Source organism: Athene noctua, chromosome Z, assembly GCF_965140245.1.
Source record: "Athene noctua chromosome Z, bAthNoc1.hap1.1, whole genome shotgun sequence".
Lineage (NCBI taxonomy): Eukaryota > Metazoa > Chordata > Aves > Strigiformes > Strigidae > Athene > Athene noctua.
In genome coordinates, this window is record NC_134077.1 from 10,559,113 (window position 1) to 10,586,383 (window position 27,271).

General features: G+C 42.0%; 1 protein-coding gene across 6 annotated transcripts in view; it reads right to left on the reverse strand.

Annotated features, from left to right (window-relative positions):
• Positions 1-27,271, reverse strand: part of FAM219A (family with sequence similarity 219 member A) — a 107,059-nt gene that overhangs the window by 78,578 nt on the left and 1,210 nt on the right. The gene's annotated exons all lie outside the window — the stretch shown is intronic.

The window sequence follows — 27,271 nt, forward strand, 5'->3', positions numbered from 1 at the left end:
AATTCCAGCAGCAGCCATGGCAGACAATGCAATGTCTCTCCCCCAGTCTCTTGTCCCAGCTCTGAGATATCAGGTGCATTAAGGATGTTTCTTGAGACCTGTATGAGCGCCAAGACTGTTGTGTTACTGTGCCACATTCAAAACCTGCGTCCAAGTTTCCCAAAGCCTGTGCCCTTTTTCGAAGGTTAGACGAGTGTGCAATCTTGGAGAAGAGGGAGATAGGTTTCTGGAAGAATGAAACTGCTCTGTTGTTCTCAAGCACTGTGTCTCCTCTCCTCTCCCTTCACCACTATCCTCAGCCAGCTTGGAGGACCCTGCCCCACTCTGGCTGTGCATACACAGAAAGAAGGACCCTGGGAGGATGAGGGTTTACAGATCATGATGACTTACATTTCATAGTGCATCTGAACAGAACAAGATGAGCCTCCCCTGCACTGCAGCGTTACAGAGAGCAGCTCTGAAATCTAAGATAATGGGAGAAAAGCCACATTCCCCAAGGCCCTTCCTTCTCTGTTTGATTGAAATGAGCAAGTAGCAGTTAGCAAAACCATACCTAGAGCTGCAGGCTGGTGGCAGAAACCAGAGAGGGCTGGGAGAGATGCCCTGGGCTGTGCTGAGAGAACAGCTTGTCTCCACAGGGACAGGCACAGTGCAGTGAACTGCCTTCCCTGCAGAAGTGGCTAAGCAAGCGAAGCTCAGCATGGCAGGGCTCAATCTATCAGCACCGTGTGCAGTAGACTGACTGTTTTTATTCCAGGGCATCACCATCTCTGCCGACTGCCGGCATCTGACCCATACCTCATTCGGCTACTGCTTTCACAGCTTCTCTACAGGCTAGAAATGTTTAGGACTTTCTTGTTATCCACCATATGAGAATGTGTTTGCACAAAGTTCCCAGAGCACGCTGAGATCATTACCCAGCACTGCTGTAAGAAGCAGATGGTTTGCACTGAATCTGCTGGCAGGCTGCTAGTCGCACCCGTCCCTGCTAATGTCAGGTAAGGGGCCTGAGGAGGGACTACTCTCGAAGCCAGGCTTACCAAGGCATAGCTCTCCTGTGAGACTCACACATGCTGGCAAAGTCAGGTGACAAGATGACTTTGTGCAAGGGCACAGTCACTGCACTTTTCCCCAGAACATTAGACCCGCAGAGAGGAATGAATTTTTATTTTGATTGAGATTTTGAAATGAATTCATACAAGCAAAAGAAGGAACTCTGCTAATGAAAATGGAGCACAGCAGGACCTGAGTGGCTACACTCTGTTGTGATGTGATGGACAGCTAATTCATTTAAAGTATCTTAAGCACTGGTACAGGTTTCTCCAATACAATTCTCCCAAATACATCTTCCACTCAATTGAAGTCTGTGTGGGAGAGGGAAAAACCAGCATTATTGTAACTGACGCTTTCACAGAGCAATTTAATCTGTTGCTTAGGTTTTTGGTTTTTTCTTTTCTTCTTTTGCCTGAAGGAAATTGCAATCTATCATTTAAATGAAAAAACCCCACGCCCCAACCAATATACAGAGGAACATTGGGCTACTGGGGACAATAGGAGAAGCATTAGAGAGCCAGGAGCAAAAAAGCCAAAGCACAGGGTGGAAGGAATAAGCTTACAGCCTTAAAAAAAAGATGAAAGTTAACATGATGCTCAGAGAGGCCTCTCTGAATCATCTCATAGAGTCATAGCCCATAAGTGCTGTGCTTCCATGTGGTGAAAGTCCACCTTTCACTAACATGCTTTGTACCTTACAAGTTGTTACTCTGTTGGTTGTTAGATTTCACTACCATACCATTTTTTTTCCTCTAAAAGTCAACCCTTCTGATTTCCTTCTAAAAAAGTAACAGGCTGTTCTATGACCAGGAAAAGTAATGAATCTTGGTTACACAAAAATTTGTTTATTTTGACTTTTAGCCGTCCTCTTCCCAGCTCACTGCAATATCCCTCCCAGACCATCACTGTCAGGAAGCAGAAAGCATCATTTGGACCAGGCGAGAGCCAGGAGTGCATGGCCCAGCTTGCAGGAAGCTGCCACGCAGACCCCAACCTGCTTGAATTCGGTCCATCCTTCCCACACTGGGGCACTCATTTGGGTCTCTTCTACCCTACTCCTGTTCTTCAGTGAACCTGCAATATGGCAACCTAATTATCTTTGGCAAAGAGCTTTAAAATTGGCTTGTGTCCACCAATAAAAATATCTGTCAGGAGAAAATGGACAGACACACTGTCACATAAGCCTCCTGTCCTTCTGCAACCAAACTACCTTATGGAGGTGGGCTCTACACTTCAACAATTGTCTCAGGACACACCTTCACGTTTCCATGTGCTGCTGAAAATACGCTGTCATTATCTTGTGTGCCACAGAGGTGCTTCGACGCAGCACTTACCACAGCTAAGTGAGGCAAATCAATGGCATTCTGGGCATTCACCTGCATATTAACCAAGATGATTAAATGTTCAATAGCATACTGCAGACATTTTGTGCATGTGCCTCAAAAACTGGAAGAAATCAGTAAGAGGTTTCCCAGGATCACCCTTCTTTGACCCTCCGCCCCCTCCCATTGTGCATGCACCAAGACACAGCCTCTGTATTAAAATCCTTTTCTACTCACCCAAAGCTATGAAAATGCAAGTTTTTCACTTCTAATTAGACTCATTAGACACAGATGTGATTCTTCCAAACCCACTCAAGCATTTATAAGGGTCAGCTGACATGGTATTCCAGTCTTGCATAGAAATTAAAGCATGGCTCCACATTTGGAAACCAATTCTAAAAATATCATTGCAGAATTCAAAGTTAGCAAATCTCAATGGTCCAGATCAAACACGCTCTACTTAAGTTCTCTAGGAACATTTTCCTAGTGAGCAATGTGCAATGTAACCCTGTGGCAGGATCCTTTCCCTCACCTAAAACTGAAGTGTTGAATGTTTTTAATGACTCACAACCATATTCTGCCAGAGTTGGTGGTGTCAGACTGCATGATTTGGCCTGCACCACTTCCATCATAAGTGATGCTGCATGAATCAGCATGATGATCTTCAGTGACCGTCCAATTCTGAACTCCTACTAAGGCAGATCAGAGATAACCCTGCCAGCAAATGTGGAAGAATATCACCACTACAAGTCAGGACCACTCTCTGGTTGAAACTTTCAGAAGTCAAAGTCATCCTTTCTAGTTTAGAGATCCAGCTCTTCATGCCCAATTCTCTTCCTTATTATTACACAAGCCAGTAAGGCCTCACTCCTCAAGTAAACCAGCCTTTGAATCACAGAAGTGTTGGTGGTAAACATTTGTTGACTCAGTAAGGGACAGTGGGAGGCTTCCTGGAAGAACGTGCCTGCCCTATATGCACAGCTGTGGCCCTTTCCACTCAGTTTCACACAGGGCACTGTATTGTGTTTATGGTGGTGTTAACAGAAGGATTTTCAGGTCTCAGACTCCCTAGAAAATTCAGCCTATTTTCCCAGCACTGCAGTAAGTCAGCGCTGATAAACTTTATACCTCAAGTTTAGGACCAAAACTATTGAATAATACAGTGAATAACACTGTATAACAGAATGATTGTCAGTCCATGGGCAGCTATTTCTAGGAAGAAAGTTTATTCTTTTTGCAGTGATTCCATGAGTAGACATTCTTCTATGGTGAGAGAAAGCACAACTCTATTAGAACAGCTGAATCTTTAGCAATGTAATAAGCTTTATGAAACAGCAAGTAGTGCAAATAAACAGTCATTAAGTAGAACAACAGAAACTCAACCAACAGAACATGATGAAATAAGGGTCCATCAAGTTTTACAGAACATTAGAGTGGAGATGCCGCTGTGCTATTACTGATCAGAGAAGCATGAAGGCACAGGGCTTCACCAGGTCAGCATGACCTGGTACATAGGACTGGCAAGGGAAAATCTTTGTCTTCTGCCAGTTTATCCTTTGCAGCACTGGTTGTTTTCATTGCCTTGAACTGCAAGGTAAAGATAGCAGGATGACTTTAAGTGATTTATACCCTTGTTAACATCAGTGACTTAAAAATAAAATCAGCAAGCATGGAACATAAATTTAAGTCATTGACTAACTTTCTATTTATGCATTAGTTTTACTCTGATGACTGGTCTCTTCATTTTTCAGGCAAGGTTAACTTTCAATTTGCAACTAAACCTAGTCTTACATCATAGTTACTATTTTTGCTACTGGTAACAGTCTGCATACAAAAGTAATCACCCATTGTCATGTTTATCCAGTCTTGGTGTGATGATACATTAATCTGATTTCCCTCACCCCAAATACCTACTCTTCTGCTGAAAATACACTCAAATACAAACTCCAAGTCAAGTGCACAAATCAAACTTTTAAAAAGCAATGAGAACTCTCAAAAGCACTGCGCATCTAAGATTATAAATGCAGATTTTGAAGCAACGTGTTGCAAAATTGACCAAATTTCTGAGCACAGGTCCAACAAGATTTCAAAACAAGATTTCTCTGCCTCAGACCTCCTCTGCCCCCAGAAAAGTAAGCTTTCTTCCCTTTTTCCAACTTCAAATTGATTTCTCGACTGTGAAATTATTATTCAACTAGTTCAGCTTAACCTGAAAATCTTTCTTATGCCCCTGAAGAGACAATTACTAAAGAACCTGGTGCTTTCGACGTCAAACGTAGGCACCAAGTGCTCAGTTAGTGACTTTTCCAGTTTGCTGGTTTGACTGTGAAGTGTTGATATGACGTGTTCTTCTTAATGTTTTATTTATACAAGCTTCCTTCACACAGGTCGATTCTGAAATAAATATTTGTCTTTAATCTTTAAAATAGCTGATTACATATTTTAAAACACTCAATTACATTAGACAGTAAAACGCCTGGCAAGATCCATGATTACCTGTTACCATCTGACAGACCTGAGTTGAAACTACAACTGTGAGCAATAATACCATAATCCAAATTTCTCCAGCAAAGCACTGCATGTCTCTTCACAATTTCCCTTCCACTACAACCCCAAGCATCTCCCTCTCTTTCCTAAAGTGTGTAGTAACCCCTACATTCACTGCTTTTGCAGTAATATTTCCAGAAGCTTTCTCTAAACTTGGATATAAAAGCGTTTCTCTGCTTAACTGTCTCTTCCACACAGAACCTCGATAAGTGCTTGATTGAAAGAAGGGGAGTTGAAGAGTTATCAGAAAACAGACTGACAACTAACCAGACATCTCTGAAGCTATCTGTCTCCAGGGTGCAGAAACATGTCTTGCTCAGTGTGGTGCAGGACACACATATACCTAACAGGATGCTGCTCTCTCCTCCAGCAGCAGAAAGCAGGACTGCTTACTCACAGAAGTGATAAAAGCAATGTGCAGCCTTGAGTATCTGTAGGAAAAACAATCCTCTCCACTTTTGTAATTCTGTTCTGCTGATGACCAGGTGTTGAGAAGTGCACTGCAAAATAAGCAGGTATCCCAAAATCAGTCATTAATGCTTTAAGTGATTAACTGAGTGACTTATTTACCCATTAACGTATTGACAAGAATTTCTCAAAGTGCCATTTAAAATGCAGCAGCCAAAAAAGCTGGATGTTGATCAAAATCAAAGGTATTTTTTATGCTGCAATTGCTTTTGGTTTCTATACCTGTACTGTGAAGGGGCTGGCACTGTCTATGCAACCCACTTTACAGGGGCAGGAATATAAGAGGGGTCTACCAGAAGGCAGAGGCCTCTTCCCCTGTAAATTCGGAAAAGGGATGAAATGATGCTGATTTATTTAGAAAAAGAGGCTGGTGCTGAGAGGATCACTGCAGTCATCAGCAACAGCTAAAAGTGCACTCCCAACGCATATACCAAAGTGTTACATTTAATGTTCCCTGGAAAAGCTCTCTCCAACCCACCAGGTTTTAGTGGCAGGTTTGTGTCTACCAAGGTTTTAGAATTCTGACTTTGGAAGAGATTTGACTTTCAAGGGCTGTGCCTTCCTATCAGAAGTCTTGCTAGAGGTCACTGGCCTCTGGCATTTCTTCCTCAGCCCTATTGCTGCCTAATTACAGCTTAATTGCTGCTTTCATGGCAGAAATCCCATCCCACTGAACACTCAACAAGCCTGTGGCTCCCTCTTCTGTGTGTGGGGCTGATGGATGGGTTGCTGCGTTGAAGTTCACCAGGGGTGCTTTTTCTCTGCTCTCCTACAACTTGTCATATATGTGACAGCCCGCATCACATCTCAGGTGGTCCTATGACCTGCATGCTGGTGCCTGCTGTCACCCCCTTGCCAACAGCTACACCTTGTCACAGAAAAACCCACCTCCTTAAAAACCTCTGCTGGGAAACTGCAAGCCATCTTTCCTTAGCTGTTTCATCTGCAGTCTGCTGCAGGCACACACAAAGCTCTATGGCTCTCACACTAAGGACAGAAACTTGCAATTGCACACAAACACATCTTGCTGTGCCCCAGTATTTAAAGTAGGATCTGACCCCACGGCAATCTGAAGTAACATAGGGGGACAGCAGCAGGAGGGCTGGCAGTAAGGAAGACTGCTTAAGAAAGGCATGTTTAGTGATACCTCTGAAACCAAACTGGCCCATTTGCAGAACTAGGTCATGCAAAATACCTACAACTTCATCAAGAAAAGGTCTCAACCACAACAACTCCCTGTACAGGAAAGCCTCAAATCTCTGCTGAGCAGAACTGTATGGATGTTTGTGAATAAAAGGGCTGCATCATGGACCTGAGTGCATTACAGACTGGCCAGGAAATTACATCTCACCTTCAGTGCTCTGGGGCTAACAAGCCCTTGAGAGACAAACCCCTGCATAGTAGCTCAAGGCCAGAACAAAGCCACATTAATACTACAATCAATTGGCACCAACTTTTTACATCTTTTTTTTTTTCTGTACACCACACTGACCCAGCATTCATCTAGCAATAGTTTCTGTTTTAGCTCACACACTTATTATATTTGATGTGACTGTCCTGAAACAAATATTTACTAGAAAAAGTCCTGTGTAATTGCTCCTTTGAACATAGCCCTCCAAAATCATCTGGAGGAACCTTCACATAAGCCTCCATATGCCCACCCATTCACTTATTTTATAGGCACAGCCAAGGCATACAGGTAATTTAAAACTCTTATCTGATGGCTTTTACAGGGGAATTGTAGAGGTCTTCCATTGTTTCCAGTTGCCTCCAGAGCCTAGTGCACCACAGCAGCATAGGAGTCACCTACAGAAATCACCAAAACTATCTGAAAAAGGTTTACTGAGCAAAAATAGAACAGATACCAGAGGCAAATCCACACAGCTTGCCCTGTTCTGAAACTTTCCCAACAGCTGCAGGATGCAAAAAATCCTCCTCTCAAAACACCTTCCAGTCAGTTTTTTAGAAGGGGATGGCAATATTGCTGGCAATCCCCTTTTACTCTGCAAAAGCTCTAGAGACTACTCCCAGTAATCATTGCTTTTCAGAAACCAGGAAGATATGCAACTCTATGCAATATTCTGCAGCACTTAGAGGTTGCTTGGTAATTTAATTTCAGTTTAGTTCAGCAAGTGACTGTTAATTGAAATCAAGTTTTCTTCCCTGTTTAAGCAAAGATACTAGTACCCAGCTTTCCACACTGCCACCCCTGCAGAGTTACCTATAAAACACATCCTTTAGGACACATAAAACTAAAGTCAAATAAGTGAACATAAAAAATCTTCCTCCAGACTCTCTCTTCATAAGTGACCTCACTGCAAGCAGCTCAAATGTGTTAGTAAGTGAAGACATGTAACCAAGAGGCAATACAACCTCTGCATGACTGGCACACACCCTTGCATAGCTTAGAGGCAAACCTCTTCCATCTGTCTAAAAAAAATAAATTCAGTGTTCTGAGGGACTCACTACTATCTAAGTTACTGCATTGCAGCTGAAAGACAACTCCACTTCGCTTTCAACAAGATATCTAAGGTATAGTTTCATCAGGAAAGCACAAAGCTCACTGAAGAGGGTAAATTACCTGCCTTTTGGAAAAGACCTTGCAGTCCCTGTAGGGCTCCACGCTGAAATGCCTGGACAGAGATGCTTAGTTTAACATTAATTCAGGCATCTCCATAGTATGCTGGAGTTGTTGACGTGGTTACAGCACAGATGCATCCTCAGATGTTCCTGGAAATGGAGAACAGTACCGCATACCCATTCATTTTCCCATGTGGTTGTAACAGCCATCACCACCATAATGCCAAGGACTGACTACATAATATCCTATCCCAGACTGGACAAGAGGTTCTTTCTATGGAAGAGACTTAACAAACCCATTAGAAGAAAAAGATACATAGCTCATAATGAAAGAGATAGATCCCATATCAGTTGAAAGATACAACCAAATCATTAAGTTGTAAGAGACAAAAATTGTTATAGAAATATTTTTTTATTTTTGGTAAAGGCACATTCATATACTTTTTGTGTATATAAAAGTGAAACCATTTCCGAACTGCAGGTCCTGTACTAAGCCAGCTTGTAATATCATGTCTGTAGGAACAAGAGGAAAGGCAGCTATTCAAGCAGAACAGGGGACGTGGACATCATACTCATTGCAAAATGATGTTTCTAGCCTACAATGGCTGCTGACTAACATCTGACAGCAGCGAGAATCACCAGAGGGTATAAAGACAAAAATCAAAGCTGCAAGATCCCATTAGAGATCATCTGTGGAACACAAGCTTCTAATGCTCAGAAGTCATTAGGTTCCCTACACTATTTCATTGCCACGACAGGATTAATTTTTCTTCAGGTTGTTTTTGTTGGAGAATTCCCACTGCTTTCAAGAGAGCAATGAGCTGCTGAGCATCAAAGGAAAGTTGATGTGAACAGCCTATTCATTTAGTTTTGTTTCACCCTCACCCTGTCTTGCTGGTTTCTTAGGTGGCTAGCACCTCCACGGGGAGACCTGCTAGAATCTAAGACATTGCTGAAGTGTAAACTCAACATTTATTTTTTAACTTCAGGTACGCAGGGTAAGTCTTGTATGGTTCGAATGTATTTGCCTCGATCACCCAGGAAGCAAAGGAAAGACAGGCTTAAACAGAAAACCCATTCCACAGTGGAAAGACATTTTAAAAATAATCAATTGAGAACACACATCTAAACCCCTGATCTTGTTAGCATTGCTTCTGTGTACTCACAAGGCTGTCAGAGCTCTCTTCATCTATGAGAAGAAATCTTGTTTCTACCAGAAAGACCATGGAAACATTAAATATAAATCTAATATCCAGTAAGTTTACAATGTGTTGGTTGCCTATAGCAACACAAGGGCACTATCATCAGACTCTACTTAACTGAGACTGCAATTTTAATCAATATTAACTGAATGCACACCAATCAAAGGTTTTGTCTTGACACAGAGCTGACATTTAAGTAAACTATCTAGTTCAAGAGCTATTTTTCTAACACCCAGACCTGGTTATTTATGAGAATACTTAAAGATAGTGGTACAGCACCTCAAAATTGTCATGTTCTTAATCAACACTGTATATAGAAAATTTAAACCTTGCAAATAACAATAATTTATTCTAGAGAAAAGCCTTTAAATTTGAGGTTTCTACTGTCTCCCATATCCTCCTCTGGAAAGAAGTCGTCACAGCATAGCTTCTTATCTATAGCTCTCTTGAGAGGCAGAAGGGCCCATGGAAGTCCTGTGTGCCACCGAAGGGGGCTACAACAGGGACTTCCCAATGTATTAATATGATAGCTTTCACAGTAATGGGGCACATCACCCCAGGTGGACCGTGAACTTCTTTCCTGGAAGTTTGGGCAAAAAGTCTCTTCCACAGACCAGAAAACTTTACTGATTTTGGCTCATCAGGAAGTTTCTGAGTCTTACCTTCTACATATTTTGGGAGAGAAATAAAACCTTCCACCACCAGTTATCCAGGTTTTCCCCTTTTTCAATACTTCTTCAGTAGAGACAACTTCACAGATAGGATAGACTCAAACAGTTTGGGGGAGAGAAGAAAGATTTTGCTTTGTTTTCAAAATCCTCCTTTTCAGCAGACCACAGTGGATGGAACTTGAATGTAATATTCATCTTAACTAGGGAAGAATCTTTCCTCATGGCAAGTCCAGATAGATGGACACGATCTGTCAGCTGCAAACAGCAATGCAGGCAAAGGTGTTATGGACAGATGACATGGGCAGGTACAATAGTTTTAGCTGGTGACCACAGATCAGACACACACCGCCTACAACCTGTGCATGTCCTTTTGGAGTGGCTCACAATCTTCTGATCTCTTTGTACAGCTAAATGCGTACCTGCTACACAAAACTGAAAAACAACAGTTTACAGGAAGGCTTTATTTTACAAGCCCTGAAGTACTCCAGCTTACCCAAACTTGTCAGAGGCCTGCAGGTAGCAAAAGGACCACAACATACGCCTCCCCCCATTTGCTGGATAATTACCCAGATGTCAAACCTGCAGCAAAGCCACCACGGGATAGTCCATATTCCTGTTCACTGGACCTTGTAATGCAACTTAATTTCTACAATCTAAATATCAAGCCATGAAAGCTGCTATTTCTCATGCCCATTTTCTAGATAACATTACGTTTCCAGAAGGGAGCTGTTTGCATTAAAAATAGGATGTGTCACATTAAGCCATTGTCATGTTCTTTAAAAGCCAAGGAAAAGTTCTTTAGGTAAGCACTCTAAATAATATTGGCTTTTCTCCTTGCTGGAACCTGGCCTTTGCATTCAAGGGGCATTCAGTACAGTAAAGGTTACCCTGAAGTTGAGTTCTAGGGAGAAAAGTCCTGACCCAGCATCACAAAAGTTGCTAAATCTGTAGCAATCCTTCTCGAAGCTATGAGAAAGATACAGACTTCAAAGAGCAGCTCCTCTGGAGATCAGAAAGAATCCCTGCTAGCTCTTTTACCAGCAACTTTTAACCCAGCATCCTGGATTTGTTTGCTTAACCTTTAGCACAAGAGTCACTCGTGCAGCATGAGGCACAGCCCAACATCGGGGCTGGTCGGTGTCCTGTGATGTTTCTTGGCATGTATGGCCACAAAGTCATCTCTGGCTGTAACATTTAAGACACTAAGACACTGATCATAAAACTTGCTGTGGAATGAATGACAGAAGCACACAGCAACAGCACGCCAGGTGTGTGGCAGCTAACTTTACACATCCGTGTAAACAGATCTTAAACACATGCTGAGGATGTTACTGAAGACTGGCCATTGCACTGGAAGCATAAAACTTGGTCGTCCTTAAAGTGAAGATAATTATGAAACTCCTTCTGTTTTATCAGAGCAATGTCATGCAATCATTTCCTTTAGATACTTGCATCGACACTTAAAATCCAAATATTTTACCTACTACGGTTACTGATGGATGGGAAACATCTAGTGGCCAACAAAAGCCTGGTGCAGTACCAAAGCCAGCACCCAGTACCTCAGTGAGCAAAAACTGGAGCGGTGCTCAGCACCTCAAGCAGAACTAATGACATTCTTCTTACCAGAAGTTACTGCAGTTTGGAACAGAATGAAAAGGTAAAGGTTTCTCCTTTATTTCTTATTTTTCAATTTGTCTTCAGGGGCAGGAGGGGAGGAAACCAGAGACAGAAGCTGAAAGAAAACCATCCATTCAATGGCAAATCATGATAGCTAGTGATATAATTTTATCAACACCACAGAGGGGAGACATCTATAAAAAGAATGATAAAAGCAAAAGGGTTCTTTGGAGTAACATAAAATGGTATCAATGCTAGGACAGTTGGTGAAAGCACTGAGACCTCACGGGTTGCAACAGTAGAGCAAACTAGCCTCAACAGTTCACAAATACAACTCTGTACAGCTGGTAGTAAGTTCCCTTCAACGGTAAGTATCAAGGAGAGTGGCACAGTATTTTGTGTTGCATACACACAGTAACTTTCCCCACAGAGTTCAACAAATTTGATTAGAGTTCTTGGAGGTGTTGCAGTTTCCAGCATCCACTTGTACCTGTTTTATTTACATACAGATTCTGCCTACTAATGAACTACCCTGTGAGGACAGGCTGAGAGAGTTGGGGTTGTTCAGCTTGGAGAAGAGAAGGCTCCAGGGAGATCTTATAGTGGCTTCCAGTACTTGAAGGGGCTACAGGAAAGGTGGGGAGGGACTCTGTCAGGGGGTGTAGGGGTAGGACAAGGGGTAATGGGTTTAAACTGACAGAGGGTAGATTTAGATTAGATGTAAGGAATAAACTCTTTACTGTGAGAGTAGTGAGGCACTGGCACAGGTTCCCCAAGAGAAGCTGTGGCTGCCCCCTCCCTGGCAGTGTTCAAGGCCAGGCTGGACGGGGCTTTGGGCAACCTGGGCTAGTGGAAGGTGTTCCTGCCCGTGGCAGGGGGGTTGGAACTGGATGATCTTTAAGGTCCCTCCCAACTCAAACCATTCTATGACATGCAATTATCCTCTGAAACTGGAACTATAACAAGGTAAGACAGTAAGACTAATATTGATACAGATTAATTTTAATTGCAAAGCAGCATTTACACTGTCATAGCAGTCTGATAAGAACTGTATCACTCCAATTTCAGAATAAAATCTGATTTTGACTCATCATTTCTACAAATCCTGGGGAACAGACCTAAACTGCCATTTCCTTCTCTCCACTTCAGTAAGAGAAGGTGGTATAGAGAGCTGTTACATTTAACCAACAGTCCCAACACAGATCTCAAAGCTACAACCTTGTCTATTTCCAAAAAGTGTCCAGTTGCCATTACTGAAGGTAACTATGCATGGTGATGCTAATTTGCACCTTTAAGAAAGTATGGCTGAAATTACAGCTAGAGTAATTGATTTATTTCCACTAGTGTGTTCCTGAAGTAAAAGCTGCATCAGCGCAACACTAATGGCGCACCACTTTTTAATGCCCCTTTTTAAAGGTTGAAAACAGGACTTAGATGACACTTGTACCTGGCATATGACCGATTCAAAGACGTTCAGTGCTCTGCCTTGCCTCATACCACACTCACCACTTACTGATGCAATGGTCGTCTTCCAGGAGGACTGTACCTGCACCCTCCTTCCAATCCACTCTCCCCTTACACCTCCTTTCAGTTCCTCATCTATGCCTGGAGCATTACCCTGCCTCAGTCTCACTGTGCTCATACCTTCCTACTTAGGATCCCCCAAAAATCTGCCACTTGTTGGTTTGTAGAGTCCTCCTCTGTGGTTTTAAGGGAGATTTCCAACAGCTATTCTATCCCAGAAGCATTAGCCGTCCTGATGGTCTCCCTGGTTACTCAATTTTAAGCTCTTCATAGACCACAACTTAGTGATGCAAGACAGGACAGAGACCAATCTCAGTAATAACTAAAATGCTTCCCACCTACTGACTCAGAGGTATGATGTCCTCAAGTGTGTAGCCCTTTTAAAAGGCTTGGGTTTTTTGGTTTTGTTTCATTCGCATTTTTTTAAGGTATGTAAGGAGACTGATATAGAACTTCTTCATACTGGGGGACACACAAGTCTCTATCAGAGTCCACCAACTTTGTGCATTTCATCCAGGTCTGAAGACAGCCCAACATCTTCAGCAGCATAAAGAAACACCAAGAATTCCACTGACCTGGAAGCACAGCATGGGATAACAGCTCCTCAAGACTCTTTAAAATGTTATTCTCTCTCTCCCCCCATCATTGGTAATGAGATCTCAGGGATCAACACTTCCATCCCAGAAGCCACCTTTACTTTCAATTTAGAGCTTTCTGATGTACGCTCATCACTTAGCACACCCCTCTGCCCTAAAGCTTTTGCTCCTTGCTGGTACAAACCCAGGTGAGCTTCAGAGCTGCAACTCAAGTCAGAAAACTTTAATTAGGCTGAAACATTCACAGGACATGGTTGGTAGTTTTTCAGGTGCTCTGCCAAATTGAAAGAAGACCAGATTTACAGAACCACTTACTTCACTTACCACTTACTTCAGCAAGCAGTAAAACAGTTTTTAATAAACCCCAGTGGTTTATTATACCTTTCTCCATCCTACTGTAAAGGAAAAACCAAGACACCTGTATAAGCTAGCAGGTAGAAATGGGCTAAATTCAGACAAAACTGCTAAATAAACTGGTAAAAATAGGGAACAATTAATTTTTTTTAAGATTTTGTATTACCACTTTTTTTTTTTTTTTAGTTTCTGCAAGACAAAAGTAAGTAGTTTTAAATAATTTTCAAAGACATCCATCTGGTCACCCTAATCTTTAAGAAGTCTGTAACTTGAACTGTTGACACCATTTAAAAGAGGGTTAATCTGAATCCTAACCATAGTTTTTACCCCATGTTAGCTATGTCTGTTAGGTGACTCTTGCCCTGTGAAGGGGACTGTTCATCCCACCCGCATTTCAACTGACCATAACACAATCCCCTCTTCTGAACAGTAACAGAGGTACAGAGGACTTGGCTGGAGCTTTGCACAAACCTTACTGAAAACTAACCAACTACCTCTGGTTTACAGTGCTATACTGTAAACCAGCTCACTGCCAGAGCACTGCTTGCAATAGTTGATTGACAGTGAAACTCAAGTTCAGACAGTGTTGGCTTACAATAGACTTTGGCTGTGGGCAGGCACTTGAGCTATTAACTGAAGGTCATGCTGACAAATACAGCAAAACTTACCTGGAAACTCAAAGAAAGACAATAGCTAGCTTTTGAAAAATATGACCCAGCATTACAAAATGGCAACTGACACTTCTATTGACAGACTGACTGAGTAAAGCATGTTATTTCCACATGCATACCACTATTTTGAAGTTTGAGAGGATTCTGGTGGTAACGACAGATGCATAACAGCATTCATTACTCACTGAAAAACAGGATGTTTTTAAGGAAGCAGTCCTGCCTTTGAATAACAGTCATATGTCCACCTAAAAACTACTATTTAGACACAGTGTCAGTTATTCCAAAAGAAAAGGCAGAAGGAGGACTACTGCAATTACCAACATATTCATTTGGAAATGATCCCCATTAAATTTGGTATGATTTACCAGGTAAGATGAAGGGTTTTTTATCATCGTTGGCCATCAACATGCCCTAGTAATGGCCAAGGAAGAGCACTTCTATCTTTGCATAATAAAAAGGATTAACTGACTTCAGCCTTGAAAAATTAACGGATTTGTCCTCTTTATCAATTAAGATCACAGCCTGAAGTACAGCTTCAGACTATTAAGGGCAAGTTCTTCAGCCCCGCTAAACCAAAAGAACAAGTTTGCAGTATCGAGGGAATAAATCTCAGCAAGGGTCTAATACACTTCAGAAGGTCAAGCCTGGAGCCGTATTTAATAGGTCTGCCTCAACCATGCCTCCTGACTCTCTGTGTGTCACCATGAAAACATTATCACCATTGCAACCAACTGCTGGTAATTCCCTGTGATGTTAATGAGTTTTGAATTTAAGCAAAGTCTCCCGGCAGGTTCTTCCGCAATACCTACCAAACACCATACCAATGGAGGATACGTGCGGTAAAAGCATTTAGCTTTCTCCTAGTTATTAATATAGCAAGCCAGACTTCAGTGGCCATTTGAAAATCTTTCAAAAACCCAAAATCAACTGACCTGGAAAGGAGTCATCAACAAAAATGCACTAGGACTTGGTTTTGAGTTATTATGTATCTATAAAAAAATTAATCTCACAACTCATTCCTATAATCCTGACTAATTTTCCACAAAAGACAAGTCAGAAACCAAAAATAAAGTGTTTGAGCCTCATACCAATTAAGATTTGCAAGAGCTGTCAGGACCTTGTGCAATCAAGTGAATCTGCAACACTAGAATAACCTCACAGCCAGATGTGGACTTGTCCATAAGTGGACAAGTTGAGAAGTCTGAAAACTTAGCGCTGTTTTTTTTTTTTCTACTTTTTACAAAATTATCAATGGTCATTCAGCATCAGAGCCACTGTCAAACTGCCACAGCATACTAAAAACCAGTAAAGTTTCTTGCTCATAACACAGAATCATAAAACAAATGAGGAAATTAAGCAAGCCAGAATCAAACACGTACCTCTTATGCCAGTAAAAGCACCTTGTGTCTGTCCAGACAGGTGCTAGGATATTAGTCACCAACTCGTCAAATCAGGACCACTACATAGGCACATAGTACTAAATGTGGCTTCAAGGGTTAATAATGATTATTATTGGACAAGCAAGGGGAAACTTGGGCACTATTACAGTCTGTATCACAGACTACTAGTTTCCAGATCAGAGCTGAAAAGAGAGCTGGTGTCATGGCAACACACACACATACTTTCTCCATCTCATATCCATACTGAGCAACACCCGGGGTCCCAGCCCGTGAAAAGAGGTTAAGCATGCAGCTAATTCATGCGTCTTCATGTGTCAAATCAAGCACAGTCTATGGCCACAAACCAAGCAGCGAACTGCAAAATTCACACCTCAAACTCAATACAGAAACACTTCTAGATTTAATGTGTGCTACCAGTTAACATCATGGGACAAACTTTTTTACTGGGTTTGTCTCTACCTGAAGAAATATCCCCTCCAAATTCAGATTAATCTTTAAGAATTCAATGCTGCAAATACAAACTTTTATTAAATCTATGTTCTGACATTTCCCACTGCAGCACAAGGGAATGTTTTTTCTGCAGAAAGCACGGATTATAAATTCTACGTACCTACATAATCCAAATGAAGCAGTCTCCCATAACCAGATAATCTCTTTATAACAATTCTTACATGCACAGCATGGATCATCTCAGTTATTTTCACAATCACTTTGCCCTAATTTTGCAAGAGGTACAAGAAAGTCTTTTCACTGAGAAGTGTTTTTGTGATACACTATCTAAAGTACACCCACCCAAGAGTTTGGCTCTGGCAGAACAGATGAAGACAAGAAGCAGTATGACTTTTTACTCCATTGGAGCAGCAGAGGAATTGCTAGTGCTTCACAGAATTCCTGAAGTGGCAATTCCTGCCAGTTAAACCTCAGTACAGATGTGTTACAATGCATTTTCAAGAAGAGTTGGACATACTCTAACTCCTTTACCACACCCATTCCCCTTAACCCTAGTGCAGTGATCAAAACTGGAATCTAAATCCAACTTCTGACACACACACATATTTACAGAAATGGAATCATTAGCTAGCAGTATCTCCTAGGCTTACGACCTGCCAACAACTCAAAGTGAAGTGCAGCTTTTACATGCTCCAGTGGGCTAAGTGACCTCCATTTTCAAAGCCTGTGAACACGCTGTTCCTATAACTATTGCCAGAACCACTATCCACATTTTTCTTTCTTATATAAAGGGAAATTAAGATTAGAGATCTTGACAGACCCACCCTGAAACGGGTTGGTAAGAGGATAGAGGAATGGTTAGGTCTTTCCCTGGACTACAACACAATTTTTCTGCAAGATTCTTTGAAGTTTAAGAATTCTAAGCTTAAAAAAAAACCCTTTTCCTGATGCTTCCATATCACACAGATCCTGTGAAAGGCCTGTTGCACACTCCCACCCCCATCCTGTTCACATACCCATTGGGCTTGTCTCAAGAAATATCATGCTTGGCTTCCTCTTACTCCACATGTATTCCACAGCTAGATGCTATGAGAACCAAGGTTCAGGTATTGTTCATTCCCTTGTGCTTTCAAAATAAATGCACATTTGCAACCACTAGGGCTCAATGCTACAACTAAAAAGACCCTAAGATATTTTGATGATGCAGGCTGTACTTATACTAAATCTACTTTGCCACTGGAACAAAGCTGTCCCACAGAAGCATGGGACTGGAAATGTTGCTGCAGAAGGGAGGTTATGCTGACAGAGCTGGTCCCTGTACGAACACAGGAGCACTGCACGTTTCTCTATACACCTGAGACTCCCTCCTCCACACTACACAAGCCAAGTCTGGAAGGATGAACCTTCACTAGTTTTGTTGCATCACTGCAGTCATTCTTTCCAAGCCTCAACTGACAAAGCAGTGCCTGCAGAATGTCTATGTCTACGTGGTGTTCAACTGGAGGGTCTGCTCTGGCCATCAGAGACAGTTTGTTTTCCATTTCCATCACATGCATGCGGTTGGGAAGAAAATCATGCTTTCATACAAAGGAGTATATTGTTTTTAGACACGTCAGTCACAAGATCCTGCCAGACAAAAGCTTTACAGTACCATCTCTGGCCAGGAACACTGCTATTTGTTTTTTCTTTTCGATTAACAACATGCACACCATGCAGTCCAGACCTTTCTCCCTCCCTCTCCCACTTCTCTGAAAGTGAGTCTGCTCAGACAGCTCCTTGGATGTTCTCCTTCTGCAGACTTCAGAAATTCTGAAATTTGTCTTTTACTACACATCAAGCTACTTGCAACAACTGACCACAAAACAAGTTTCAGATTACAAATTAAACCCCACAACTGAGTCACTATCAATGAAGATAAGCCCCATGAGTATTAAAAGAGTAAGTACATTCCTCTATTGCACTAACCACTGCAGGTGAAAGCCTGTATACTCAGAGATTTCTAACCACGGCCACAAACATCAGGATTTGACATATGGTACTGCTCTACTACTACTGAATTCAAACATCTTCTAAATAAATGAGCATCACAACTATGGCTCCTGAGCATTTTGTTTGTTTGACAGTCTCTCAATATAAAGAACACTCTGAGTATCAAACTGGATTTACCATACGCTGGTACTTCTCTCTCAGTGGCATACAGATATGATTTTTTTTCTTTTTAAAAAAGATATGGTGACCTTAAAGAACATCTCACACCACTGCAGATCAAGACAGCAATAATAATTTATTTCAGTTAGGAACTCAGCTAGCAATTCAGCAGAAATGGGAGGTAAATTAAGAGTGGATTTGAATCCTTTTACCTCCTCATCTCTAACAGATATTAGACCTGCATGCTCTGACATGCTCCAAGAAGTTGCTTTCCTAGAACTAGCTTGGCTCAAAACATGCGAAGTCTCATCTGCTTCCCTTGTGACATCATTAGTCTGCTGTAAGGCTGGTACCTCAGCCCAAGAGTCAAACCAACAGAGTTCACTGTATGGTGGCATGATTTAAGCAATATAAAAGAGCTTATGCAATCATAAATTAATCTCCTCCGATTTTACAAACATGCATCTAACCAACAAGTCCTTTTAAATACTACAATATACTGCCAGTGTGCTCTTCTGCAAGAACCAAAGCACTTTCTCACTTTGAGGGGAAAAAGGATGCCATAGTACCTTATGTCTGAGAACACTATCACAGAGGGTGAACACAGAAACACAAAACATCTCAAGCTACCTTAGACAACTGCGCATAGGAGCAAAATGAAGAACTGAAGACGACACAAAAATAATTGCATTTAAGGAAGCTAAAGACACTTTGTCTACCAGGAAAGAAGATCTACTACTGGCCAACTGTTTGAAAGCAAGAAGCAGGAGAGGCCACCATCAAAGCAGGCTGTCTCATCCCAGCTCAAAAGCTCTTCCAATGCCTGTGGCAAACTTAGTGAATGAACAGACACCACCATACCCCAAATTCATCATGGGACAGGGAAGGAAACGATAATTAGCTCAGCATAAACATCTCTTGACACTGAGATGGAAACCAAGATTTGTTTTCACCACATACAAACAAAAACCTGAAACAAGACATAACCTAAGCAACAGTTTATCTGAATATGGGTGTACTAAATCACTAACCTACATTCCCATGCAATCAGTAAAATACAGAAGACAAACGATCATCATTAGAATACCACTGCTGTGCTTGGCTTAGGAAAAGAGATTGTCTACAGGATTTATTAGACTGAATGCTGCAGAGCCCAAAAGGTCAGCTGCTGATATTAATGGACTTTAGTTCAGGAAGGGCACTGAAAATAAACTGAGACAAACAGTGTCAAAGTATGAGGCAAGACACTGTACCAGGCCCAAGGAGGAATGATTCATGTCTGATGGTCCCGGACACTGAAAGAAACAGAAGCTCAACAAAAGAGCTCTAACAGAGCCTAGTCTAGAAGAAAGCTTTGGGAAGCATGTGGGGAAAGGGACTGCAGACTGGTGATGAGGTTGGTGCTACCTGCTTTAGCACGGCACGTAGTCTAAACAACGTGCTCTGGCAGGCACATGGTACTGGGTCACAGGAGTTACTTGGTGGCTAGTTATTTGATAGCCTGACCTATACTATGTCTTTGTTGACATGTTTTCTCCACTAAAGCCTGACAGACAACTTGTCAACAGCTGTAATAAAGCTGCAGCTATGCAGCAGAATTTACTAAGCTCAGGAAGAATTCAAAAACGTTCTAGCAAAGTAACTTGTTCACAGGCAGAAGCTGCGTCTCCGCTAGACAGCTTGCCAGCACGCCAGCACAGCTGGAATAGCTTTTTAAGACATAACAAATAATACTCTCTCACTTCCCTTCTGTACAGAAAATAAAGTCCTACCCATCTTTAGAGAGCAAATAGTCTTCTCAGCAAAAGCAGCGTGTGCTACCTTCAGCTTTACTGAAAATAACAAACTTTTCTCAGTCCACAACACCTAGTAAAAGCAGTTGGGATGCAGCCAGTATACTCTGCATGTATTTAAGAGAGCATTTCTTTGCAACGAAGTTTCCCAAAGTGATAAACCTTCCTATCCTGTGAATCAGTGATGGATGTGTCCCAAAAGCTGAGCAGATTCCCTAGCAGACACTCTTTAAAATGAAGAAAATTTACACCTAAATTTCATTCACTCCAACTCACCATGCTCAAAGTCAAACCAGTGAAGCAAATTGCTTGCTTTCTATTGCATACTACAAAATGGACACCCATCCATTGCACAAGATTACACTTTAAACATCAGAAAAAATAACAGTCTGGGAGACTACACAGGGTTTGAGCTGGAACTCGGATTTACTAGCTGCAAGTGGCTGCTTCACTACAATGTCAATTTTATAGTGACAGATACAGAATAACCTCAGAGGGACCTTAGATTCAAAATGGCACAAGACTTCACCGAAGATGCATGGCATGTGCAAGTGTGAGGGGAAAGCATAGACACATTTCTACAGACTGTCTGTGGAAAGTGACAGATAATTGATCTGTGTAGAAGCTGAACAACAACTAATCCAGCCAAGGTCTTAAAATGTCTCGAAAAAACAGGCACACCATCCTGACTGACTGCCTCCCAGTCCTGCTGTTAGCCAGCTCTTAATCCCCTGCCCCACAGATCAAACCAGTGATGGGGTCTCCTCCTATATTCTTATCAAAGCTGTCTGCAGTTCCACAGAGAGGAAGATGTAACTCCAGGGAGACCACATTACCCCTACAGCCCTGTTGGTAAACTGAGGGCTTTCCTTGAATGAAGGCTTGGGGAATTAAGGGCATGCATTGTTCTCCTCTTTCACACCAGCATTTTTCTCATCTTGTCTGACTCTACACACCTAATACTATCTACTGGCAGAGAGAGTATACAGCTACATTGGTAGCAGAAATTGGTATCTGAGTAGATGTTAATATCAAGCTACAGATAATGAGCTCTTGAGAGTTACGTAAGAACCCCAAGAGGGGACTGTGAAAGTTTAATTCTTCACAGAATTCAGTGCCCCTTTTTAAACACCTTTCTTCACTCAAGAACAGATTTGCAAACATGACTGACAGAACAACAGTAGCCAGAGCTTGTACAAAGAAGTAGAGAAGTAGAGAAGAGGAAAGAGTGTGCCTGCAGAGACAGGCAGAATATGCCTCTGTGTCCCGACAGATCATCTTCTAGCTAGAGCAGCCATATCCCTCACCATTCGGGAGCCTGTGCTGGATCACTGCTGGAGTTTCAGCCTGCCCTGGGTGGTAACAAAAATGTTCCTATACCTTTGCACCAAAAGCCTGATACATGACAGGAAGGGCACAGGACAAAACCCCAATGAATTGAAGTATTCTTGGAGGTAGTCTTTAGATTACTGCTGTAGATGACATCAAAACAGGCTTTATAACTAAAACCAGCACCATCTGAAATACCTCTATTTCAGAACCCATAGTGCTGTGACATTACAAATCTCATGTACTGTAAGCATTTACAAAACATATAGCAGTGTAGCCCCTGGGCTACATTACAATGAATATACATAGGGATGGGATTTTCATTTTAAAAGCTTTTTCCTTCTAGAAATAAGAGTTTCTTGTGTATCTGCACTAGAGACCTAATGTTATATTAACGTACTATTTCTAAGACCTACGGGTATAACCTTTCTTTTAGCTTCCTTGCTACTTTTGGTTTCCCCCAATTTTAGGGATGCATCAGACAAAACAAAGAGATCTTAACACACAGCACAACTTTTCTAGGATAACACGGTCAATATTTTCCAAAAATAAATAATGCAGATCTATGAACACTCATGCTTGAGCGCTCATACTGTCTGCTGACTAAAATTACAGTTTCTTTTTTAAACATTAAGCATCCAGTAGATAATCTTTCTTTTTTTGTTGTTTTTCTCTTCTACTGTTCAAATAAAGCTGTAGAGAAAACCACCTTCTGTATTTTCAAAGTTTCTAGAAATTTTACACCTCCAGGACTAGCACAGATTTAGCATCTTAGCTAAAAAGCCAAGAGCATCACTGTAGGATGTGGCTAAGCAACATCCTTAGCTTGGCTGTTGCCATAAAAACTAAAGCTACAAGCCTGAGGTTCCACAGCCTGGCAAACATCTGCAAGGAACCAGCCTGGACACAATGCTTCAGAACAAGATATAGGAACCATCAGTTCAATTTCTCTGGAAAGAGCTCTCATTTTTCACATGGGCCAATAACTAGGAAACTGAATACTGCATTCCAGCTGCCACTTTTAGAAAGCAAGCCAAGGACTCAAGAGTTTGTGTCAAAGCTGCTCTGAAGCTGCTGCACTTTGACAGGTGCCTTTTCTTAGGAAAAGCTCTACTGATGCCATGTGGGCAAAGAGCACTTTTACTCTAATTCCATTTTTGTGCTAAGAACAGAAACTGCGTGTGGTAACGTATGGGAGCAACGTGTGATCCAACACTGTCATCTGTCAGTTTGCCATCATATGCCAGCCAGTGCTTGGTGTGTGCTAGAGAAACAGGCTTAGGAGGGTTTCATGTACCAGCAGAATTCAAGATACAACCCCACCGCATCATGCTCAGTACATTTCATTTCAATGAAAAAAGCAAGGACTTTGCAAGAGCTTAGCTAATAAGACAGAACAGACTCCAGTGCTGAAGAAAAGATGGGCCTACATATAATTACAGGCTTCCCCATTCCTATTTCAAAGAATATTTTAATTATTCTTCTCTGCAGCACCTTCACAGTGCAAGTATCCCTTCATCTCTCTCTCCCTTTAATATCTACCTTTGTAATGAGAATTAATGTTAGGAAATCTGCCTGACAAAAAATGTAGAGAAAACAAACCAACACCAATCATCACAACAATGCACTATCAATAACAGACTGGGAAAAATTGTCTAGTTGGAAGTTAACACATCAAATACCAACCCCACCAGCCAAGATAGTTACCTACCAACCAAGCATTAAGCATCCCAGAAATAATGAATTATGAGCCTCATCACACCATGCATCCCTGAAATGATGGGAATTGATTTTATGTGAAACAAACCCATTACCCAGCAACTAACAAAGAGAGCCCTTTTTGTGAGTGCAGAAGGACTGTGACAAGCCAAGTCAGAGATCAAACAAAAACTAAGTGGAACACGGTTCCGCAGTTGAGCTTGCATCATGCTGATAGGGAAGACATGATACTATGCATTAGGAGTAAACAAAACCCCTTGTAAATTAGTTTATGTTAATTTGAAGAGGCAGGCATTTTTGGGATGGAAGCCAAGAGCAACCAGTATCCAAGACGGGAAAGGGGGATCGGACAGACCATCTCATTTTCATGGAAAGGCATCACGTAAATGTGACCACGTGCTGGTTAGCAGCCTTCCTTCCCTTCCACCACGAATATGTATACAATTGTGCCACCATACCAAAATATGCAGAGTAATGTGTCTTGCAAAGATGTGAAACAGTGGGCCTCATCCCATACTACAGCCTCCCAGTGTTTAACCACAGTCTGTATGCCATCCTGTTTACGGCAACTCCCTCACCAAGTCCTGTGCTGAACCTTTCCTTGGGTCTGCATTAGCACACAGCATTTCTCATAACAAGTGTTTGCAGATGTTAAGCAGAGAAGCAGAGTCAAGACAGCTTGCTTGACCCTGCAACGGTTATTCAAACAGGCTGGAGAGAGGAGGAAATGATTGACCACTTTCTCAACTTCATGGCATCCAATGCGAAGAGTGGGAGGTCACATATGACAGAGCTAGCCAATGTGCAGCCTGCAGACCAAATGCTTCCCAGCTTTGCAACATAACCCCTATCTGACTTGTTATTAGCAGAGAGAAACTTGCAGCAACCAGAAATCCTGATAGGCTTTGTCAGAGCAAGCAGTAGTCCACACAGCTCCAGTCTGTACCAGTTAGGTGCTGCCCTTAGCCTTGCAGTGAGATGCCAATGCAGCCCTTGGCTGGACAAGGCTGTCAAAGAGAGAAGGTTCCCCCACCAGAAACATTTGAGCTTTACAGAAATTACTTTTGCAAAAAGCCATGTATGTGTCAGGTTCTGTGTCCCCACTCAGTAAGTACAAAGCTGGTTATTGTCAGGATGTGCACTCAATGGACAACCAGACATCAGCACGCTATCATCCTTGACAGACAGCTGATCAATAGTGCCAGTATCAGTGAAGATTTGGAGCCTGAGGGGCTCAGAAAGTCTTCAGACTGCTTTCTAAGAATGGCTTCCCTTCAGCATTTAACAGCTGTACCTATCTCTTAATTTTGAACATTAGCAGATCAGCAGGCTTGTCTTGTCGTATGGTTTCTCGGTAGATCACTGGTGGTTATCCTGGAGTTCAGCATGAAGACATCAAGAGCTAACATGACACTATCTACACAGATGAACAAGACACTCAAAAGCACGCATGCTGGTCAATAACACAAAGTTTTTAAGGATTTCAAGCAAAGCCTTAGCTTCACAAACCTCACTTCAGGAGCGTTCTCATACTGTCAGGTACTGGCCAGACTCAGAGGGAACAGTGCTCTCCTAGGACACCCTCCAGCCTGAACAGGATGAAAAAACATTTCATACAATGTATGCACTTCAAATCAAGCAAGGCACCTTTTCTTCTTTATTTCCTTTCAGCAGGGGATCGATCACATTTTAAAACATTTTTTAATAGCTCCAGTGGCAGTTCACAATGACTCTTAGGTCTGACCTGGAAAACAAACTTCTACCTCAGCTCTTTGGATGTGGAAAAGGATGCCAGTCTCATCTCTCCCTGAGACCATGTAGAATTGAAAGCTTTTACACTGGGAAAAAGAAACAAGAAGTCCTGAGATGCTAAGGTTATTCCATACTTTAAAAGTATGGGATGGGAGGGAGAGGGAAGGCACAAATGGTAACTGTAATGGAACAAAGAAACACTACTGGGCAAAACGGTATTACTCAAGCAAACCAGTATGATAAACCCAGCCAGCTTCTGAACAGCAAGATACAGACCAGGAGCTACAAAGCAGAGGAAAACACTGGAAGTGCTGTATCAGACTTGTTCTGTCACACTTCTGAGCCTGATACCAACATTTTCAGGCACATGGAAGAATCCTACACACCATCACAGTCACAGCCCCTCACACACGTAAGGTTTCACTATGAGCTCCACTAGTTAAAAATCAGCTGAAACCCTGAAGCACAGGTTCAGAGTATTCTTTTAATGCAAATGTTAAAGCTCTTTGTGAAAATTTCCTAATTCTTGGCTGTTGAAGAAGGAAGGAAATCAGCTTCCTAAGCTTAATATCACTGCTGCACAATATACCATCCTATCCTGGGACAGCAGGGTTGGACTGGACATTGGATTGGGTTCTGTTCACGTCCACGCAAACATGCATGTTTGTGCCAATTCCACTTCTCTACTATTATCACGGGGCTTCTAGAAAATACTTGGGAGTTTTCTTTGTCTGCCAACAGCCTTTCCAAACTTGCTAATCTCACTATGCCCACTGCCCTCAACATGAATAAAGAAGGCCAGCCTTGTCACATACGTTGTCTCTGATAAAGACATACATAACAAGTACGCCATGCAAAAAGTCCACATCAGTTTGTATGGACAGTTTTCTTCCCCACCACAAAGGTTAAAAGTTAAATAACCAAACAACAACAACAAAAAACCTAAAAATATTTTCACAATTTGTCAACGCTCCCATCATAAGAAAAGTGGTTTTCTTGAGGGGTAATTTGAGTTTGTAGGCCTTCACAAAGAGTATTTCTGTCCACAAAACAATTACTGTAGTCTCAACTTTTTACAAACACCAGCTGCAACAAGAAACTGAGGACTGGTACATCAACTCTGAATAACGTACAGTTTTATATACTAGAAATCTCAGTAGTATCTTTGGTGCTAACCTGAACCTGCCAATAACCTATCCTCACCTGCTGTCAAAAGGATCTGTGTGAGCATTTCATTAAAGTTCTTTCCACCTCTCCAAACACTTCATACTCTGATCTCACACAATCAGATGCTGAGATGGAATTTGCTTACTGCAGGTACCAAAGGGAATAAACATCCTGAGTGAGTCAGCCCATTATCCAGCTTTCACTTTAATGCCAAGGTGAACTGCATTTCAACAGGTCCCAGGTTACACATAACAACACACCTTCAAGCAGAGAGTGAGGCAGACAGGAGTAAGGGGAGAGGAACAGACAAGGGAACCTCTCCCTGATGGGGAACAGAAATGGGTAACACATTAAAGTGTTCTGTGCCGTGCAGCGGGAGCACAAACACATACACAAGCAAGCCTGTTGCATCAAAGCAAAGCAGCTACATGCTCATAAGAAGCCTTGGACTACTTGGTGATGATCTAACATCTCCCATGGCTGCCAGACATCTGGCCTTCCTTCGTAAGTGTCACTTCAGAAGCTACGAAAAGCCCAGGACCACTCTACCTGGCCACTTACACAGCCGCAAAGTCCCGCGAGCACGCATACTTCCTTCTCTGCAAATATTCCCCCAGGGTCCCATACAGTAGTGTAACCATTATGTCAACCTCTTCAGAGCTCATTAATTGGGTATAATTGTGTCTGTGAAGTGAAAAAACATCCCGGTGACAAAAGCACATGCCCTGACATCAGGAAGGGGGTGGGGGTGGGGGAAATCAAACCCTCACAGATGGCTTTTTTTATGTAAATAATTTTATGTGCGCAAAACTAATTTGAGAGAGATGATTCTTTGCAAAACACCTGGACTTTTCGCACGATGAGCACCTAACAGCAGGTTTGCACTAGGAGCAAGGGCTACAAAACCA